The 12,044-nt window shown below is 43.8% G+C and overlaps 1 long non-coding RNA gene across 1 annotated transcript in view; it reads right to left on the bottom strand.

Moving 5' to 3' along the window:
- LOC149978890 (uncharacterized) overlaps positions 1 to 12,044 on the bottom strand; it is a 699,006-nt gene that overhangs the window by 142,108 nt on the left and 544,854 nt on the right. The gene's annotated exons all lie outside the window — the stretch shown is intronic.

Here is a 12,044-nt window from a genome sequence, read left to right as displayed (position 1 = left end):
CCATGGTGTTTATACTTGCGTACTGTTGTTTGTACAGATGAACATGGTACCTTTAGGCGTTAGGAAATTGCTCCTAAGGATGAACCAGACTTGTGGAGGTCTACAATTTTTGGGCTGATTTCTTTTGATTTTCCTATGATGTCAAGCAAAGAGGCACTGAGTTTGAAGGTAGGCCTTGAAATACATCCACAGGTACACCTCCAATTGACTCAAATTATGTCAATTAGCTCATCAGAAGCTTCTAAAAGGTATGACATCATTTTTTGAAAATTTCCAAGCTGTTTAAATGCACAGTCAACTTAGTGTATGTAAACTTCTGACCCACTGGAATTGTGATACAGTGAAGTGAAATAATCTGTCTGTACACAATTTTGGGAAAAATTACTTGTGTCATGCACAAAGTAGATGTCCTAACCGACTTGGCAAAACTATAGTTTGTTAACAAGAAATTTGTGGAGTGGTTGAAAAATGGGTTTTAATGAATCCAACCTAAGTGTATGTAAACTTCCGACTTCAACTGTAAGTATTCAGACCTTTTGTTATGAGACTCGAAATTGAGCTCAGCTGCATCCTGTTTCCATTGATCATCCTTGAGATGTGTCTACAACTTGATTGGAGTCCACCTGTGCTAAATTCAACTGATTGGACATGATTTGGAAAGGGACACACCTGTCTATATAAGGTCCCACAGTTGACAGTGCATGTCAAAGCAAAACCATGAGGTCGAAGGAATTGTCTGTAGAGAAACTCCCCAAATACAGGTGTGCCAAGCTTGTAGCGTCATACCCAAGGAGACTCGAGGCTGTAATCGCTGCCAAAGGTGCTTCAACAAAATACTGCGTAAAGGGTCTGAATACTTATGTAAATGTGATTTTTCTGTAAAAAACAGTTTTTTCTTTGTCATTATGGGATATTGTGTGTAGATTGATGTGGGGGGGGGGGGGGGGAAACAATGTAATCTATTTTAGAATAAGGCTGTAACATAACAAAATGTGGAAAATGTCAAGGGGTCTGAATACTTTCCAAATGCACTGTATAATATTCAGCTTTATGCATCAATATAATAAAGATGTTCGAAGCACAGATGTAGGATATTCATTTGAGCCAGTTTGCTAGAGCAGGAAAATAATCCTTCAGCAACAGGAAATGTGAATTTTTATGTGGATTATAATTGATTTAATGGAAATGTTTGTAGTGGTTGATACTTTAATTGCCCTTCAAAAACAAATATGAAATGACAGTGGAAATGACAAACTTCCGAAGCCTTTTTAAATCTCAACAAAAGTGGTCAAATGAAGATTCTACATCTGGTGTAATTCCTTAATTCTCGTTTTCATTGTATTCTTTGTTAATTATAGAATACAGTTTCACTGCAGACGTTAAAAATACAGTATTCAACTGCAAATAATAGCATAACAGAGATTATACAGTATGAGGCAATGAGTCATAGTAAGTGGTATTAGGTTGCATTCTTCCCCTAGCAGGCCTACTGAAATGGTAACGATGTCATCATCAGCCCTCACCTGGTCACAGTATAATAAAAGGGTGTGGTGGTGGGGTATAGGACGATAGGTCTCCGTCTTACCCAATCTGACACTAAGAATCCATCTCATTTGCATACAATTGGTTGGAGCATGCAGTAAAGTCAATATGATAATGGTATTGTCAAGAGTTACAGCATTGTAACACAATGAGAGAGATCTGAAGTCTCACATGTTGAATGTCCAGGCTTCATCGAGTTCATAATAAATAACTTATCTTCACCCTTAGATGAATAGACAGTAGCGGCTTCATCGAGTTCATAATAAATAACTTATCTTCACCCTTAGATGAATAGACAGTAGCGGTATACATTGTGTACAGTCGTGGCCAAACGTTTTGAGAATGACACAAATATACAGTTTCACAAAGTCTGCTGCCTCAGTTTGTTTGATGTTAATTTGCATCCAGAATGTTATGAAGAGTGATCAGATGAATTGCAATTAATTGCAAAGTCCCTCTTTGCCATGCAAATGAACTGAATCCCCCAAAAACATTTCCACTGCATTTCAACCCTGCCACAAAAGGACCAGCTGACATCATGTCAGTGATTCTCTTGTTAACACAGGTTTGAGTGTTGACGAGGACAAGGCTGGAGATCACTCTGTCATGCTGATTGAGTTCGAATAACAGACTGGAAGCTTCAAAGGGAGGGTGATGCTTGGAATCATTGTTCTTCCTCTGTCAATCATGGTTACCTGCAAGGAAACACGTCCCATCATCATTGCTAGCACAAAAAGGGATTCACAGGCAAGGATATTGCTGCCAGTAAGATTGCACCTAAATCAACCATTTATTGGATCATCAAGAACTTCAAGGAGAGCGGTTCAATTGTTGTGAAGGCGGCTTCAGGGAGCCCAAGAAAGTCCAGCAAGCGCCAGGACCGTCTCCTAAAGTTGATTCAGCTGAGGGATCGGGGCACCACCAGTACAGAGCTTGCTCAGGAATGGCAGCAGGCAGGTGTGAGTGCATCTGCACCCACAGTGAGGCGAAGACTTTTGGAGGATGGCCTGGTGTCAAGAAGGGTAGCAAATAAGCCACTTCTCCAGGAAAAACATCAGGGACAGACTGATATTCTGCAAAGGGTACAGGGATTGGAATGCTGAGGACTGGGGTAAAGTAATTTTCTCTGATGAATCCCCTTTCCGATTGTTTGGGGCATCCGGAAAAAAGCTTGTCCGGAGAAGACAAGGTAAGCACTACCATCAGTCCTGTGTCATGCCAACAGTAAAGCATCCTGAGACCATTCATGTGTGGGGTTGCTTCTCAGCCAAGGGAGTGAGCTTACTCACAATTTTTCCTAAGAACACTGCCATGAATAAAGAATGGTACCAACACATCCTCCGAGAGCATCTTCTCCCAACCATCCAGTAACAGTTGACGAACAATGCCTTTTCAAGCATGATGGAGCACCTTGCCATAAGGCAAAAGTGATAACTAAGTGGCTCGGGGAACAAAACATAGATATTTTGGGTCCATGGCCAGGAAACTCCCCAGACCTTAATCCTATTGAGAACTTGTGGTCAATCCTCAAGAGGCGGGTGGACAAACAAAAAGCCACAAATTCTGACAAACTCCAAGCATTGATTACGCAAGAATGGGCTGCCATCAGTCAGGGGATGTGGCCCAGAAGTTAATTGACAGCATGCCAGGGCGGATTGCAGAGGACTTGAAAAAGAAGGGTCAACACTGCAAATATTGACTCTTTGCATAAAAGCATGATATATTTGACACTTAAGAAATGCTTGTAATTACACTTCAGTTGTCACGATCGTCGTAGGGAATGGACCAAGGTTCAGCCTGGTGGGTGGGCATCTACCCTCGGTGGTGGCTCCGGACGTAGCCCCCGCTCCACCTCTGGCTCTCCCCACGTTGGTGGCACCTCTGGTGGGGGGACCCTCGCAGCAAGCCCCGGACTGGGGACCGTCGCCGGAGGCCCCGGACTGGAGACCGTCGCCGGAGGCTCTGGACCAACCCGTGGAGCAGGCACAGGATGAACCGGCTGTGGGGGAGCACTGGAGAGCTGGTGCTTATCCTGGGCATCACTCTTCCAGGCTGAATGCCCACTTTAGCCCGGCACCTCCAGGGCACAGGCACAGGTCAAACCAGGCTGTGGGGGAGCACTGGAGTTCTGGTGCTTAACACTTGCACCGCTCCTCGTGACTGAATGCCCAATTTAGCCCGGCACGTGCAGGCACAGGACGCACTGAACTGTCACAGCGCACAGACACAGTGCGCAGAGCCGGCGCAGGATACCCTGGGCCAAAATGGCTCTCCGGAGACCAAGAGCGCTGAGCTGGCACAATCTGCCCTGGCTGGATGCCCACTCTAGCGTGGCACTTGCGGAGAGCTGTCTCCGAGCACACCGGGCTGTGCATGCGCACTGGAGACACCGTGCGCTTAACCGCATAACACGGTGCCTGACCAGTACCACACACCTTGCCGTGAGCATGGGGAGTTAGCTCCGCCAACCTCCCCGTGTGCCACACCCCCCCCCCCCCCCAATATTTTTTTGAGTAGCTTCTCGGGCTTCCGTCGATGACTTGCCTCCTCATATCGTCACCGCTCCTCCTTCGCTGCCTTTATCTCCTCCTTTGGATGGCGATATTCTCCAGCCTGCCTCCAGGGTCCTTTACCATCCAGGATCTCCCATGTTCATGAGTCCCTTTCTCCACGCTGCTTGGTCCATTGGTGGTGGGTAGTAATGTCACGTCGTCATATGGAATGGACCAAGGTGCAGCGTGGTGAGCGTACATTTTTCTTTATTTGCAAATGTCGCCAACAAAACAATAATACAACAAAAACGAACGTGAAGCTCCCTAAGGCTATACATGCACAAACGAAGACAACTACCCACGACTACCAAAAGGAAAAAAAGCTGCCTAAGTATGAGTCCCAATCAGAGACAACGATAGATAGCTGTCCTTGATTGAGAACCATACCCGGCCAATACATAGAAACTAACAACATAGAATGCCCACCCCAAATCACACCCTGTCCTAACCAAATAGAGAAATAAAACGTCTCTCTAAGGTCAGGGCGTGACATCAATATTCCATAGTAACATCTGACAAAAATATCTAAAGACACTGAAGCAGAAAACTTTGTGGAAATGAATATTTGTGCCATGCTCAAAACTTTTGGCCACGACCGTATGTGATGGAACCTCAAATGTCTTCCTATTTGTAGTCCAGGTAGTTAAAAACCCTGAACTAAATATTTGTATGTCTCAGATTAAGTCAGTTCAGTCAGAGGGCTGATTTACTGATGATAATTGAGGTCTTGTAGTGCCATTGGGTCCATCTTGCATTCCTCTCCTCCTTTCAGGGTTGGAGAGATTCCTACTCATTTTCAGTTTTTATGACGTTGCCGGGAACCACAAAGAGGATTAGACCCTTTCTAAGAGGGAACAGCTGCTGTGAAAAATCAACCTGCGCGAAGCTGGTGTTTTCAGAGGCATCCCCTCAGTCTCTTGAAAGGGCAAGGGTCCCAACACCTGTTTGCTCAAGACTGACACCCGCCCATCAACCAGTCTCCTTGTCGTTTCCTTCAACAACAGTACCAGTAGATGTTGATTAGATTCATTAAATGGAATAATATGAGGGTACATGGCTGTGCTTCAAGGGTCAGGGTTCAAGGCTCGTCATGTTCTGCGTTTTTCATAGGTAGCCTAATTCTGATCGTTGTCCCACTAATTGCTTTTTAGATCAATCACAACAGACCTTTTAAGCCCTATTAGTGAGAAAAAAATAGATCAGAATTGGGCTGCCTGTGTAAACCCACCCTTTAGAGAACCACGTGGCATAAAACAGCAAAGAATGGCACTCATAGGAATCTGATCATTAATTTATTTGTAGATAGTTCTACCTTGAAAGGTTCACATATATGGATTATTCCACTGTAACAGAGTGATGCTGAGACTCAGATTTTTCACTTTAAAAACGTACTATATGTCAAACTAAAAGCAAAGGTTGCAAAGCTAAACAAACCAACTCTATGCACACAGACAATTTGTAACAACTCCATAGACATTTTTTTTTACAAAAACACATTTCTTGTAGAACAGTGCAGATGCAAAGTTTGGTAAACAGAATGATGACAAACAGCACAAACTGTCATTCTGTTACCAAATTTTGCATCTGCACCGTGGAATTGCCCACATGTAAATTGGCATGCATGTGTAAACTGCCCTTTAATCAATTTCTGTACTCCATTAACATGCCATTTTTAACCTAACGTGCTCCTCTGTGGTTTTTGACATTATCATGCAGGCTTGGGGTCAATGGCATCTCAATTTCATCACTGCCATTGCATATCTAAGTGAAGCGCTGCAGCTCTTAAAAGCCACATATGAGGCATTTTGGTTGGCCAAGAGATGAAGATCCTTTTTTAATGCTGGTTCTTGACAATGGCGAGATCATTGAAGCCTCTGCATTCTCTCTGCATCGCTCTCGCCCTCTGACTGAACGCTCATAATTACAGCCCTATTCGTTGCAGCTTCCCAGCGCTCTTCGCGCTGTCTTTCCACCATCAACAGTCCATGGCCAAACACTCGTAGGCCTAAATGTCTTTCCTTCCTCGTTTTCTTCATCCCTTCCTTCCTGAGGTAAAAGCAATATGGCTGCAGCAGCCACAAGCTATAGCAGCGATGTCCATCACACGGCTTTTACACATTCATATATCGTCAGGAGAATAGGGCAATGTTGCCCCACTTCTGACCCCCTGAAAGTAATTTATTTCCTGAGTAAACACAAGTATTAATCTGGCAAAGGAATTCTAAACATTTTCTGGACCAGCTTTTCTCTCTCTCCCTCTACCCACATCATAATGCTAATGCTGCCAGAGCGGAGGGCTGCAGGCTCCTAACCAACTGTGCTATTTTATGTGTTTTTTGCATTGTTTGTAACTTATTTTGTGACCAAAAAGAGCTTCTGGACATCAGAACAGCGATTACTCACCTCGAACTGGACGAAGACTTGATATTTAAGGAGTCTGACGCGAAGGATATACTGCTTTCTCGAGACCAGGCCCAAATCCCGTCATTCGCGTGAAGAAAATACTAAGAAAAAGGGCCGTGGAAGTCGGGATGCCTTGTGAGAATTCGTAGGCAAGTGAGGACAAAATTCAACTACCATCAGTACTATTGGCCAAGGTGCAATCACTGGAAAATAAACTAGATGATCTACGATTAAGACTATCCTACCAACGGGACATATAAACGGTAATATCTTATGTTTCACCGAGTCATGGCTGAACGACTACACGGATAATATAGAGGTGGCTGGGTTTTCAGTGCATCGGCAGGACAAAGCAGCTACATCTGGTAAGACGAGGAGCGGGGGTGTGTGTCTATTTGTCAATAACAGCTGGTGCGCGATGTCTAACATTAAAGTAGTCTCGAGGTATTCATCGCCTGAGGTAGAGTACCTCGTGATAAGCTGTAGACCACACTATCTACCAAGAGAGATCTCATCTATATTATTCGTAGCCGTCTATTTACCACCACAAACCGATGCTGGCACTAAGACCGCACTCAACGAGCTGTACAAGAAAATGCTCATCCAGAAGCGGCACTCCTAGTGGCTGGGGACTTTAATGCAGGCAAATTTAAATCTCTTCTACCAGCATGTCACATGTGCAACCAGAGGAGAAAACAAATAATTTAAAAAATAAACTCTACACCAGCTTTACTCCACACACAGAGACGCGTACAAAGCTCTCCCTCACTCTTCATTTGGCAAATCTGACCATAATTATATCTTCCTGATTCCTGCTTAGAAACTAAAAATTTGAGCAGGAAGTACCAATGACTCGCTCAATACGGAAACGGACAGATGACGCGGATGCTACGCTACAGGACTGTTTAGCTAGCACAAACTGGAATATGTTCCGGGATTCATCCAATGCAACTGAGAAGTATACCACCTCGGTCACCGGCTTCATCAATAAGTGTCTATCGACGTCGTCCCCACAGTGACCGTACGTGCATATCCGAACCAGAAGCCATGGATTACAGGCAACATCCGCACCGAGCTAAATGCATTGAAGGAGCGGGACACTAATCCGGACTCTTAAGAAATCCTGCTACACCCTCAGACAAACCATGAAACAGGCAAAGCTTCAATACAGGACTAAGATTGAATCATACTACACTGGCTCTGATGTGGCAGGGCTTGCAAACTATTATGGACTACGAAGGGAAACCCAGCTGCAAGCTGCCCAGTGACGCCAGCCTACCAGACGAGCTAAATGCCTTTTATGCTCGCTTCGAAGGCAAGCAACACTAAAGCATGCATGAGAGCACCAGCTGTTCCGGACGTCGGTGTGATCACGCTCTCTGTAACCCGATCTGAGCAAGACCTTCAAACAGGTCAACATTCACAAAGCCGTGGTCCAGACGGATTACTTGGACGTGTACTCAAAGCATGCACCAACTGGCAAGTGTCTTCGCTGACATTTTCAACCTCTCCCTGACCGAGTCTGTAATTCACTGCCCTTTCCCACATGGACAAAAGGAACACCTATGTGAGAATGCTGTTCATGGACAACAGCTCAGTGTTCAATACCAAAGTGCCCACAAAGCTAATCACTAAGCTAAGGACCCTGGAACTAAACACCTCCATCTGCAACTGGATCCTGGACTTCCAGACAGGCCACCCCCAGTTGGTAAGGGTAGGCAACAACACATCTGCCATGCTGATCCTCAACACTGGAGCTCCCCAGGGGTGCGTGCTCAGTCCCCTCCTGTACTCCTGGTTCACCCACAACTGCATGGCCAAACACGACTCCAACGCCATCATTAAGTTTACTGATGACACAACAGCGGTAGGCCTGATCACTGACAACGATGAGACAGCCTACAGGGAGGTGGTCAGAGAACTAGCATTGTGGTGCCAGGACAACAACGTCTCCCTTAATGTGAGCAAGACAAAGGAGCTGAATGTGGACAACAGGAAAAGGCGGGCCAAACAGGCCCCCATTAACATTTGATGAAGATGTAGTGGAGCGGGTCGAAAGTTAAGTTCCTAGGTTTCCACATAACCAAAGACTCCAGTCACCCAAGTCATAGACTGTTGTCTGCTGCTGCACGGCAGGCCATACCGGAGCGCCAAGTCTAGGACCAAAAGGCTCTTTAACAGCTTCTACCCTCAAGCCATAAGACTGCTGAACAATTACTGAAATGGCCAACAGGACTATTTACATTGACATTTGTTTTTGCACTGCTGCTACTAGCTGTTTATTTTCCATGCATAGTCACTTTACCCCTACCTAAATGTACAAATTACCTCGCACATTGACTCGGTAACTCCCTGTATTATAGCCTCTTTATTGTTATTTTATTGTGTTACTTTTTATTTATATTTCTTGAACTGCATTGATGGTTAAGGACTTATAACTCTAAGCATTTCACAGTAAGATCGCTGACCTGTTGTATTCGGCGCATGTGACAAATACAATTTGATTTGACATACAGAGAGCTAAACCAAGGAAAGGGTCTTGAATTACAGGCTTGTAGTTTGACTTTTTAACTTGAGATGTTTGACGCTTTTGCTTCTCAATAGTAGCCCTGTCACAACTCCGCCCAATATTTTGGGTATGCATTTCCCTCTGGAGACATTGGTGGCCATCCGCTCGCCATAACCACAATTTTACAGGGCGTGAAGAGTTCCAGTAATTCCAGGGAGTGAGAGCAGACAACATTGTGGCTTTTGCGGTTTCACTTGACATTCATACTGCACTGCAAGTTTCAGCAATGCTTATTTTCGACCATCATTTGCAAATAAATTCATTAAAAATCATACAATGTGATTTTCTGGATTTTTTTTTCTCGTTTTGTCTGCCATAGTTGAAGTGTAGCTATGATGAAAATTACAGGCCTCTCTCATCTTTTTAAGTGGGAGAACTTGCACAATTGGTGGCTGACTAAATACTTTTTTGCCCCACTGTACAAGCCAATCAAGGAAAAGGTGCACTATACTTAATTTTTTTAATTTGTATTTATTTTACCATTATTTAACTAGGCAAGTCCGTTAAGAACAAATTCTTATTTTTCAGTAACCAATGTATAGTTGCAGTTCAGTCTTTGTTGTTTACCATTCAACATAAATATTCGGTCTTCCATCAAATTACGTTTCTATTTCAATGTGCTGATCGACAAGTGACGCTTACATTGCATCATCAAAAATAAAGCAAGAAGGCTTACATTTACACAATGTAGGGTATTTTACGCACGTAAAAAAATAATCACAAAACTACAAAGAATTTCATTGATCATTGTAGACATATAGCCTATCAAACATGCGGTTGGTCTGAGTGAAATTATCTTTAGGACGGATAATTTGGTCGTAACGGCCATCTCATTCCCACAATTGCCGGGATGGCTCGCCATTGGCCCTGTAGACTGTCATTGGACTGTACAGCAGTCCATCCTAAATGCCACATATCCAAATGGAGGGTTCATTCACGCAAAGCTAGCTCCCCTTTCTTACAGAATTTCCATCATTATGAGAAGCCAATCATGCCCATTCTGTTTTCAATAAGGGCACAATGCACTTGTAATTTAGTCCCACATACACCTGATTCAGAACTCAAAATGATGAGGTGGCGCTTTCTATCTCAGAGAAAGCATTCCATCGTCATCCTCGTAAAAAAAAAAAGACAGACGCATTTCTTGGATAATGTGAAGGCATGTGATGTGACAGAGGTTCAGAAGTGAAGGGAAAGAGCAGGGATGGGATTGAGTAGTTCTGCTCAAAGCTGCAACGTGTGCAGTGCAGAGAAAAGACTGCACTGATGCCAAAAAAATGTTTTTTTTTCTTAAGGAAGATGCAGGCGCGTCTATGGAGAGGTGTCTGTCTTTCTGTGCGTAATAATTACTTTATGGGCGTTACGGAGCAGTGCATCTGGCGACCTACAATTACACATTATTCACTAATATCTCATTGTATTTATTTGCTATATGTGCATGGATGTTGTATGACACCTTCATCTGGGGAGTTAGGGAGCTTTTTGACTCTTTATAGCAGGACTAACAACAAACTTGAGACAAACGTCCTAAATAATTACATTATTTTTCGTTTGGAAACGAATTCTTCCGTTGTGGAATTGCAGGGGAGTTTTCACATCTGTTTCAGTCATAACTTTTTTTTGCGTGTTTATGTCTGTGCACAGACGTTCTGCAGCATGCACATGACCAGTAGAAGTAGAAGAATTGACGGTTTCCATCCAGTTAGAATCATGTATATATTCTTCAAACAGGCTATAACCAGGAGTTAATTGACGGTATTCTCCTCAGTCGACCTGTAGTGGGATTGATGCCAAAATGAAAGATGCGCTGGCAATCCACAGGCATTCAATTTTCCGATCTCTCATTCCACGTATACCTTCCGAAGCCGATCCCAGATCGCATGAACTATACTATGAACAAATGTGAAACAAAAACGTACAATTCCAGCCAAAATAATACTATTGCCTAAACTGTGAGTTTCCAATGTGCCAAATAGCGACACTGTACACACTCTTCCCCTAAAACTGTAGCTCAGTAAGGCCTAGCAGCCATCCTTTCATCAAATCAAGGTCCTTAGCGATACGATTGGCTACATGCAATAAGTTATCGAAAGCCTGCACACCTCTCCCATTATGATCGGTCATAGAACTTCAAACCACATTTACTACAAAAACTAAAATAGTCTTAGGAATACATTCGATAGTCTCTCACATCTGGATGCAATCGATGAGCAATTTCACCTTAAACAAAAAATGTAGGCAAACGTTTCCGATGGCTACATTTCGATCAGAAATATCCTAGGCCGAGACACAGCTGTACAGGCCTGCCAAGCAACAGCCAATCCATCCCCACAGAATAATAAAATGGCAACGAAACCACAGCTCCCGAGGGAACAGTGCGTGCCCAATGTAGTGTCCACGTTGATGTGGCACCATTAACGCGTAAAAGTAAGACTGTGCTACAACTGCAAAGCATTCAATATTGACAACAAAATAACATCTGCCTGGAAACACACAAGTGGGGTAAGGAACGTAATTTAAGTCCCTTTCCTGTGCACAGCTCGTTTCTATTTAATTCCAACCCTGAAGAATCTACCGACAGTGAGCTAGCTATCCGGGCCCTCCTCGCCAATATACTATTGGATGTCATGGGCTGTCGTCTGTCTAAGCCGGGATAAGGGATGGTTTTTTACAAAACCTCCACCTTTTCTAAAAAATATCAAGTTTCCTGAGACTTTAAGGTGAAAAATGTGTCTACGACACCCCCTTTCCACTGATGGAAGGAGGGACTTTTTTTTAATGAACATGAGCATGCTGGTGTGGCCGGCACCTCCCCAAAAGTTTGGAATATAAAAGGCAGGGCAAAAAGTTTCTATAGGCAGTAGGGAGTTTTCTGCGGGGTCTGGATTGGAAATACAGAGGACTGGACCCTACTTGTATGATTGGAGTCTAACGGAAAAAATAACTTCCCCCCTCGCCTCAAAGAGTCTACATGTCTA

The sequence above is a fragment of the Oncorhynchus mykiss genome, chromosome 13 (genome assembly GCF_057628025.1).
Source record: "Oncorhynchus mykiss isolate SJ-2025 chromosome 13, ASM5762802v1, whole genome shotgun sequence".
Taxonomy (NCBI): domain Eukaryota; kingdom Metazoa; phylum Chordata; class Actinopteri; order Salmoniformes; family Salmonidae; genus Oncorhynchus; species Oncorhynchus mykiss.
Note: the sequence above shows the minus strand (reverse complement) of the source record. Positions and strands in the feature narration are given on the sequence as shown.